Genomic DNA, 11158 nt, shown 5'->3' on the forward strand with positions numbered 1-11158 from the left:
CAATAGAAAAACAGGCAGCAGGTTAGATTTGGCCCATTGGCCATAGTTTGCTGAACCCAGCTCTATGCATTTACAGGGACAGGAGAGCAAGGACCATCCATTTGACTGTGGAATGATGGAAGCCTCTTGGTCCAGCAAGTGACCTTATTAGAAAGAGAGAGGACCTCTAGGAGTCAGCAGCTGGAATCAGCCTGTTCTTCTGCTGAGCTAACAGATCTGTTGGGCCAGCTTTCATCTAAATTACAAAAATGAGTGTCCAAAGCCAGCAGGATTTGCCTCTCTCTCTGTCTCAGCACACAAAAACTCACACAAACACACACACAGACACACACTCACTCAGGCATGCACACCTTCCCTTCTCCACACAACAATTCAGTTTTATAACAGTGGCCTTCTTTTAGTTCTAGAAATAGCCAAGTACTTTCCTGGTTCAGGGTCTTTGCTCTTGTTTTTCTTGGTGTTCCTGTTTTTTTTTTTTTTTTTTTTTTTAATTAATTAATTTTTTTTGTGAGGATGATCAGCCCTGAGCTAACATCTGGTGCCAATCCCCCTCGTTTTGCTGAGGAAGACTGGCCCTGGGTTAACATCCGTGCCCATTTTCCTCTACCTTATATGGGACGCTGCCACAGCATGGGTTGACAAGCGGTGTGTCGGTGCGTGCCCGGGATCTGAACCGGCGAATCCCGGGCCGCTAAAGTGGAGCACGCACACTTAACCACTTGTGCCACTGGCCGGCCCCCTTGGTGTTCCGTTTTTATTCCTAGTGCCCAGCACAGTCTGAGGCAGATGGTAGGTGTTTCGTAAATATTTGTCAAAGAAATGATTGTCTACACTGTTACAGACAGAGAATATAGATTGATAATAGATAGATATTTACCAATTACTTCATTTGAACTTCAGAAAACCTGTGAGATGCAATTTAGGAAATGAAATATAAAAGAATGGCTCCAAATGAGCTGAGGCTACCAGAGTGTTGGCCCAGACCTGAGAGGAATTCCACTCACAGGAACTAAGGGGAGACTGAATGTTCTGGGTGGTAGAACACGTGCCACCCCAGATGGTTTCCTCTCTGACTATTAAAGATAACTATGGTCCCACAGCTCTGGCTGTTGAAATAGGAGAGAGGGCAGGATGGAAATTCTAGATTTAGCCTTGCAACAAAGTTGCTTAGTGGCTTTAGTGGAGTCTTTTAATCTTTATAAGCTTCACTTTCTTTATATGAAAAGGGAGAAGGATTAAATTATTTTTCACCACTGTTCATTATAAAATGCTGACTCCTATTCCAAGTCTACCACAAGTACACATGATAATCAAGATTTTATAGATCTAGAGGTGATATTTTAGTTACATTTATCTCTCAGATGAAAACATCAGTTGGAGAGTCTGTCACTTATATGTGAAGCCAAGAGATCCAGGCTAACTCCCTCTCAGGGCAATTCTCCAACTTTGAGATCTGCCCTAGAAAACAAGAAGGGTGTGAAAAATGATTCTCTGTGTGCTAGCACCATTTTGCGCTTGATCTCACAAAACTGACACCGGGTGAGAAAAAGAGATTCCTAACGAGACCATATTGTTTCTCATCTTTTATTACTTGGCTCCTCCGTCTAGAGAGCAGCAGTGGTATTCCCCTGGCACAAGGCTAAGCTAAAGCTGTCCAAAGTTACTGGAAGATTCTCCTGAATCAGCTCACAAAGGCTGTGGCAGAGGGAGTGTGAATACGGATGCAATGGTGTCAAAGCCGTGTAACATGTACAGGATGCTTGGACTGAGTTAATTAGCAAAGCCAATCAAAATAAACTACACTGCACTCTCACCTCCATAATACCTTGGAAAGTTTGGATTAGGCCTACTCTAGGTTAGCCAGCTATAGTGCATAAGGTGAGAGAAGGACATTTCTCTGATATTTTCCTTTTTTCCCAAGGTTAGTCCTAGAAGGAACAATGGTGTGGAAGTACTATTGGCCTGCTCTCACAGCAGCACCTCCATCTCCTTCATTTGTCTTGGACAGGAGACTGTCACACCTGTTCTATTTCTGCAAAGCCCTTGAAAATAAGAACAACTTTCCCATTTATGAGGAGTGGTAGGCAGCTAAGCCGTAGTAGAAAAGCAAAGGGTTTGGAGTAAGGAGCTTGAGGTTTGAATTATAAATCATACCTGACCAATTGTGGAAACTGTCAAGTCAATTATATAAACTATTTCCCAGTACCTTCACCTGTTAAAGGGGCACAGTAGCACTTTCTCCAAAGGGTTCAGGCCTCTGAATGAGATCACATATGTGGAAGTGCTTGTCTAGGGCCTGGCACACAGTAATGCTCAGGAATTGTTAGCCATATAATATATAGCAGAAGGGAAGAAAAGGGAGCCTTATTTAGGGGGTCGTAGTTTTTCTAGCTTCTTACTGTTTATTTTCTCCTCTAAGTAGTAGAGGAGACTTCCAAGCATTTATAAGCATTCTAAACATTTCTCCTCTAAAGCATCTCCTTTCATGGACAAGAGGGAAATCCAAACCTGAAGCTTCTGTGACAGCGTCTGACCTTCCTGGAGAGGAGAGGTGGTCCCCTCTACAATAACCATCAAGGAGTGAAGGACCTGATACAGGGTGAGAATTTCTTGGTGTTTGCTGGAGGATGGAGGGATTATAAGCAGAGCCTCCAGGGAGTGTCCCCTGCTCTGTGAGGACCAATTTACCACTTCTAGGAGGAGAACAGTGTCAGGAGACTGTTCTGTGCTAGTCTTCCCCTTCCCAGGGGCCTGCCTTCTCTGGAGACCCTGACGCGTACTGCCTTTGTTTTAAGTACAGTAGAAAAATATTACCTTTCCAAAACTTCTCAGGGGCAGCATGAGATCTAATCAATCTTCAAGCCCTCGGGGTGCCTACCAGGTGTCCAAGGGCAAGGTAGTTAAAGTAACACAGGGTGTGGTGGCTGTGATGCTTGAAGCTATTCATTGAACCTCTAATGAGTGGTGTCAATTATAGGGTTTTGGGACAGAACCTTCACTGATTTACCAGAAGTAGACATGGGCTGGAGGTGTGATGAAACCTCAGGCGTAGAGGAGTGTACAGTTAAAGCAGGAATCAATCTCCTTCCAGGACCCCCCTCCTTTCTTATAGATCTTTACATTTCTTACTTTTGGCGGCCCTAAGAGTCTGAAGCAGCTGCCTCTCAGGGCACCCTTCCCAGGTCCGAGAGAGGCCAGAGCAGGGCATTCCATAGCTCCACTGCAGCAGCTGCATCTGGGATTTGGGCTCTAAGCCTTCCTCATCCCCAGTGGAGGTTCAGGTCTTTAGCACAACTCATTCTCTGTCTGTCTATCCCCAAGCGTGGAGGGAGTTTCATCAAAGACTTATCAGTTCTTTTCCCTTTTGTTTTTGAACAGCTTTGATGTTTCCCTCCATCCAGAACATAAAATTCAAAACTGGTGAACCAGGACCCCTGCAGTTCAGCCCAAACCTATTATTACCATTACTATTGTTGTTGTTGTTGTTTTTCCTTTTCCCCATTATTCTTGCAGATGTCCTTGTGTCCCAGCCACATCGTGTTACTTAGACACACAATGGAAGATCATGTATTTTTGTTGAGTGAATAATTTTACCCTCTGAAAAGTAGACAAGAACACTCTGCATTGATGACTGGTTGTGGGAGAGTCAAGCCTTGTGGAATGAGGGACCCGGGAGATTAATTTACCCATGCGGATGTAGAGAGCTATTTTATGAAGTGTCCTTTCTGCCTTCCTTTTCTTTCTTAGCCTCTCCTCTCACTGTTCCCGTCAGCACAGATATTTTCTCACAGAATTCTCGGAGGTGGTGTTAGAACAGCGTAACAGAGATCATTGGTTTCCTGTCTGTATCCCCTTTGTATTTCCTCCTTCTTTCCACTTCAGTGCCACTGCCCACATGCATTTATTTCCCTAACTGAGGGAGTTTTTTTTTTTTTAACAGGGTATATATATATATATATATATATATATATATATATATATATATTTATTTTGTGAGGAAGATCAGCACTGAACTAACATCCATGCCAATCCTCCTCTTTTTGCTGAGGAAGACCGGCCCTGAGCTAACATCTATTGCCAATCCTCCTTCTTTTTTTCTCTTTTTCTCCCCAAAGCCCCAGTAGATAGTTATATGTCATAGCTGCACATCCTTCTAGTTGCTGTATGTGGGACGCAGCCTCAGCATGGCTGGACATGTGGTGTGTCAGTGCGCGCCCGGGATCCGAACTTGCGCCACCAGGAGCAGATCGCGTGCACCTAACTGCTAAGTCACGGGGCAGCCCCCTGAGGGAATTTTTTTTTTTTTTCTGATAGATCTGCTTTGTCCGCCTGTCTTTCATTATTCCAGGCCAGAAGTGCCGAAAACCTCTGCAAGTCCCAGAAATCCTCAACTATGGACAGAAGGGAATTGGGATATCAACAACCCAGCTCCCTTGCTTCCATAACAGGATAACTCTGGAATGTCTACTTGACTACCTGGAGCTTCTCCAGAGGGATTAGTTCCAGTTCCCACAGCGGTAGCTGGCTTGACATGGTACCCTTTGTAGGAAGACTTCCTTTTCTCGTTCCCTTTTTCTCTGTCAATGTTCCCTTCATTACACAAATGAACTACTTGCACTGGCATCCTAGTCTCAGGATTTACTTCTGGGGAGACCAATGAAGACAGAGGGGCAGGCACATTATGGCCTAACCACCATTTGTAACTGTTTAGATGAGCAAATTTGTTTCAGGTGTCAAATAACTAGCTAAACTTTGCTTTTTCCAATTAAATTTTTGACATCTTAAATTATGTCAGATGGGTGCTAATTGTTATAATAGTTTCATTAAGAGTACTGTTCACTTTGTTTGGAAAGGTGAATTATGAACGTTTGTGAAACAAATCGTCAACAACAGTGTAATTCTTTTTTTTTGTATGAGGAAGAGCAGCCCTGAGCTAACATCCATACCAATCCTCCTCTTTTTGCTGAGGAAGACTGGCCCTGTGCTAACATCTGTGCCCATCTTCCTCCACTTTATATGGGACGCTGTCACAGCATGGCCTGACAAGCGGTGCATCAGTGCGCGCCTAGGATCCGAACCCGGGCTGCCAGCAGCAGAGCCCACGCACTTAACTGCTACACCACCGGGCTGGCCCCAACAGTGTAATTCTTTAAAAAGTCTGTAAGTATCTCATCTATACATATTCTTCACATTTCTCACCCCACCACTTTTTAGGAGAAAGTACAAAACATTGTTGCTTTACCTAATTCTGCTGTCTCCTTTTCATTGCTCAGAATAGACGGAAAAGATTAGATTGTGGGCAAGTTTTCTGTTTTTCTTTCTGCTGATTATGAAACTAAACTAGTACAGCTCCTCAGTTTAGTGTTCACCAATGAGCTCTGGTCAATATCTGAAAATAGTTTGTTTTCTTTTCCTCGTAAAAACAAACAAACAAGAACTTTGAGTAGACTCTGATGAGTACTCGACAGTTTGGATTCCGAGTTTCCTCCTCTGTTCGGCAGCTCATTTATGCTCCACAGCAGCCAGTTTTATTTTCAGATATCAAAGTTATTTTTAAGCAGAATTTTACCTTTGTGCAAAGAATTCTGATGATTTTACATATTTTTAAAAGAGTGGTTTGTCTTTTGGAAATCTACTTAGCACCTTGATTTTGTCATTTTACTATCATATAAAAGCCTATTTGGCATAAAAAATGTTCAGAATACTTATGTTTATGAAGACACTTTTGTTCTTAGTTCTCAAGATAGCTTTTAAAATCAGCTTTTATTGTTTTTCTTTCTTTTAAATGATTTTATTGGGTCATATTGGCTTATGAGATTGTGTACATTTCAGGTGTACATTGTTGTATATCAGTTTCTGTATAGGATGCATCTTGTTCACCACTAATTGTGTAGCTTTTATCCATCCCTTACACATGTGCCCCAAATTAGAGAACTAATTTGTTCTCTTTATCCATGTGTTTATCTTCTACATATGATTGAAATCATACGGTGTTTATCTTTCTCTGTCTGGCTTATTTCACTTAGCATTGTATCCTCAAGGTCCGTCCAGGTCGTCACAGTGGCATGATTTTGTCTTTTTTATGGCTCAGTAGTATTCCATTGCATATACATACCACATCTTCTTTATCCATTCATCTGTTGACGGGCACTTGAGTTGCTTCCACATCTTGGCTATTCTGAATAATGCTACAATGAACATAGGTATTCATAAATCAATATGAATTGTTGATTTCATGTTCTTTGGCTAAATACCCAGTAATGGAATAGCTGGATCATATGGTATTTCTATTGTTCATTTTTTAAGAAATTTCCATACTGTTTTCTGTTATCGCTTCACCAGTTTGCATTCTTACCAGCAGTGTACAAGGGTTCCCTTTTCTCCACATCCTAACATTTGTTATTTCTCATCCTGTTAGTTATAGCCATTCTTATGGATATAAGGTGAAATCTTATTGTAGGTTTGATTTGCATTTCTCTAATAATTAGTGATGTTGAACATCTTTTCATATGCCTGTTGGCCATCTGTATATCTTCTTTGGAAAAATGTCTATTTATATCCTCTGTGCATTTTTTGATTGGATTGTTTGTTTTTTTGTTGTTGAGTTGTATGAGGTCTGTATATACTTTGCAAATTAACCCACTGCTGGATATATGATTTGCAAATATTTTCTCCCAGTTGGTGGGTTGTCTTTTCATTTTGTTCATGGTTTACTTTGCCTTGCAGAAGCTTTTTAGTCTGATGAGGACCCATTTGTTTATCTTTTCTTTTCTTTTCCTTGCTTGAGTGGACATGGTATTTGAAAAGATACTGCCAAGACCAGTGGCAGAGAGTATACTGCCTATATTTTCCTCTAAGGGCTTTATGGTTTCAGGTCTTATCTTCAAGTCTTTAATCCATTTTGAGTTAATTTTTGTGTGTGGTGTAAGATAATGGTCTACTTTCATTCTTGTGGATGTAGCTGTCCAGTTTTCCCAACATCATTAGTGAAGAGACTTTCTTTTCTCCATTGTATGTCCTTGGGTCCTTTGTTGAAGATTAGCTGTCCATAGATGTGTGGTTTCATTTCTGGGCTTTCAAATCTGTCCATGGATCTGTGTGTCTGTTTTTGTGCCAGTACCATGCTGTTTTGATTGTTATAGCTTTGAGGTACATTTTAAACTCAAGGATTGTGATGTCTCCAGCTTTGTTCTTTTTTCTCAGGATCGTTTTTGTATTCCAGATCTTTTGTTGTTACATATAAATTTTAGAATTCTTTGTTCTATTTCTGTGAAGAATATCATTGGTATTCTGATTGGGATTGCATGATATCTGTAGATTGCTTTTGGTAATATGGACATTTTAACTATGTTTATTCTTCCAATCCAGGAGCATGGAATATCTTTCCGTTTCTTTATGTCTTCTTTGATTTATTTCAATAATATCTTATAGCTTCCAGTGTATAGGTCTTTCACCTCCTTGCATAAATTTATTCCTAGTTATTTTATTCTTTTTGCTGTGATTTTAAATGGGATTCTATTCTTGACTTCTCTTTCTGCTAGTTTGTTATTATTGTATAGAAATGCAACTGATTTTTATAAGTTGATTTTGTACCCTGAAACTTTGCTATAGTTGTTGATTATTTCTAATAGTTTTCTGGTGGATTTTTTAGGGTTTTCTCTATATAGAATCGTGTCATCCACAAACAACGAGAATTTCACTTCTTTGTTTTCAATTTGGATACGTTTTATTTCTTTTTCTTGCCTAATTGCTCTGGCCAAAACCTCCAGTACTATGTTGAATAAGAGTGGCCAGAGTAAGAACCTTTGTCTTGGTCCTGTTCTCAGGGGGATGGCTTTCAGTTTTTCACCATTGAGCATGATGTGAGCTGTGAGTCTGTCCTATGTGGCCTTTATTATGTTGAAATATTTTCCTTTTATACTCATTTTATTGAGAGTTTTTATCATAAATGGATGTCAGATCTTGTCAAATGCTTTCTCTATGTCTATTGAGATGATCATGCAATTTTTATTCCTCATCTTGTTAATGTGGTGCATCATTTTGATTGACTTGCGGATGTTGAACCATCTCTTCATCCTTGGTATAAATCCCACTTGACCATGGTGTATGATCCTTTTAATATATTGCTGTATTCAGTTTGCCAATATTTTGTTGAGGATTTTTGCATCTATGTTCATCAGCGATATTGGCCAGTAATTTTCCTTCTTTGCATTGTCCTTGCCTGGATTTGGTATCAGGTTTGTTGGCCTCATAGAATGAGTTAGGAATCATTCCATCCTCTTCAATTTTTTGGAATAGTTTGAGAAGAGTAGATATTAAATCTTCTTTGAATGTTTGGTAGAATTCTCCAGAGAGGCCATCTGGTCCTGGAATTTTGTTTTTTGGGAGGTTTTAGATTACTGTTACAATCTCTTTACTTGTGATTGGTGTTTTCAGATTCTCTGTTTCTTCTTGATTCAGTTTTGGGAGGTTGTATGAGTCTAATAATTTTGCCATTTATTCTAGGTTATCCAATTTGTTGGCATATAGATTTTCATTGTATTTTCTTATAATCTTTTGTATTTCTGTTGTATCCATTGTAATTTCTCTGCTTTAATTTCTAATTTTATTTATTTGAAACTTCTCTCTTTTTTTCTTAGGAGCCTGGCTAATGGTTTGTTAATTTTGTTTATCTTCTCAAAGAAACAGCTCTTAGTTTCATTGATCCTATCTACTGCTTTTTAGTCTCTATTTCATTTATTTCTATTCTAATTTTTATTATTTCTCTCCTTCTGCTGACTATAGGCTTTGTTTGTTCTTCTTTTCCTAGTTCTTTTAGGTGTAGTCTAAGATTACTTATTTCAGATTTTTCTTGTTTGTTGTGGTGGGCTTGTATTGTTATGAATTTCCCTCTTAGAACCATTTTTGTTGCATCCCATAAGAATTGGTATGTTGTATTTTCATTTTCATTTGTCTTCAGGTATTTTTTGATTTATTGATTGATTCACTGGTTGTTCAGTAGCACGTTGTTTAGTCTCCACATATTTGTCACTTTCCCAGCTTTTTTCTTGTAGTTGTTTTCTAGTTTCATATCATTGAGGTCAGAAAGGATGCTTGATATGATTTCAATCTTCTTAAATTTATTGAGGCTTGCCTTGTTTCCCAACATATGGTCTATCTTTGAGAATGTTCCATGTGCACTTGAGAATAATGTGTATTCTGCTGTTTTTGGATGGTATGTTCTACATGTATCTATGAAGTCTGTCTGTTCTAGTTTTTAATTTAAGTCCACTATTTCCTTGTTGACTTTCTGTCTGGATGATCTATCCATTGATGTAAGTGGGGTGTTGAGGTCCCCAATTTCTCCTTTTAGTTCTGTTAATAGTTGCTTTATGTAGTTGGGTGTTCTTGTGCTAGGTGCATATATATTCATAAGTGTTATGTCCTCTTGGTGGAATGTCCCTTTTATCCTTATATAATGCTCCTCTTTGTCTCTCATTATTTTTTTTTTCTCCTGAAGTCTGTTTTGTCTGATATAAGTATGGCAACACCTGCTTTCTTTTGTTTGCCATTTTCTTGGAGTGTTGTCTTCCATCCCTTCACTCTGAGCCTGTTTGTCTTTAGAGCTGAGATGTGTTTCCTGGAGGCAGCATATTGTTGGGTCTTGTTTTTTAATCCATCCAGCTACTCTGTGTCTTTTGATTGGTGAATTCAATCCATTTACACTTAGAGTGATTATTGATATATGAGGGCTCAATTCTGCCATTTTATTTCCTGTTTTATGGTTGTTCTATGTTTCCATTGTTTCTCTCCTCTTGTATTTCTGTCTGCCATTGAGTTTGGTCATTTTCTCTGTTTCTGGTTTTCAGCTTTCTTTTTATTTGTGAATTGTGGCTCTGCTCTGTTTTTTTCTTTACTGGTTACCTTGAAGTTTGTATAAAAGATCTCATAGATGAGATAGTCCATTTTACAAGAGCCTCTTATCTCCATTAGCCTAAGCAGGTTCCATCCCTTTAACCTTCCCCTTCTGAGTTATTGTTGTCACAAATTATTCTGTTTTGCGTTTTGAGTATGTGACTAAATTGAAGTGTTTATAGTTATTTTTGATGCTTTCCTTCCCCTTATCTTTTATATTATAATTAAGTGTTTGCTAATCTATTATGATAGAGAGCTGCAATTTTCTGATTTTTGTCTTACTATTTATCTCCTTGCTCAAACCTTTGTAAAGCTTTGCCTTTTTGTTTCAGATATGAGGGCTTCCTTCAACATTTCTTGTAAGGGGGGTCTAGTCGCGATGAACTCCCTCAAGTTTTGTTTATCTGGGAAAGCTTTTATTTTTCCATCATATCTGAAGGATATTTTCACTGGATAGAGTATTCTTGGCTGAGAGCTTTTGTCTTTCAGTATTTTGAATATATCAATCCGTTCTTTCCTAGCCTGTAAGGTTTCTACTGAGAAATCCACTGAAAGCCTAATAGGTGTTCCTTTGTATGTTATTTTCTTCTGCCTTGCTGCCCTTAAATATTTTTTGCATCATGGAATTTCTCCTGGTTTAGTTCTATATGCTTTGGAGAAGGTATTTTTGCATTGATGTAAATAGGAGTTGTATTGTCTTCATGTACTTGTAAGTCCAGTTCTTTCCCCAGGTTTGGGAAATTCTCAGCTATTATTTCTTTGAATAAGCTCTCTGCTCCTTTTCCCCTCTCTTTTCTCTTCGGAATACCTGTAATTCTTATGCTGCATTTCCTAATTGAGTCAGATATTTCTCGAATAATTTAGTCATTTTTTTTTAGTCTTAATTTCTCTCCTCCTCCACCTGAAGCATTTTTACATTTCTGTCTTCTAAATCACTACTTCTATCCTCCATAATGTCAGCTCTATTATTTAAGGATTCTAGATTATTTTTTATCTTATTAATTGTGTTCTTCATCTCCAGAATTTCTGTTTGTTTGTTTGTTTTTTTTGAGTTTCAATGTCTTTGGTGAAGTATTCCTTCTGCTCATTAATTTTATTCCTGAGCTCATTGAACAGTCTTTCTGAATTTTCTTATAACTTACTGAGTTTCTTTATGACAACTATTTTGAATTCTCTGTCATTTAGATTGTAAATTTCTGTGATTTTAGGATTGGTTTCTGGAGACTTGTCATTTTCCTTCTTCTCTGAAGTCTTATTGTAGTTT

The sequence above is a fragment of the Diceros bicornis genome, chromosome 5 (genome assembly GCF_020826845.1).
Source record: "Diceros bicornis minor isolate mBicDic1 chromosome 5, mDicBic1.mat.cur, whole genome shotgun sequence".
NCBI lineage: Eukaryota > Metazoa > Chordata > Mammalia > Perissodactyla > Rhinocerotidae > Diceros > Diceros bicornis.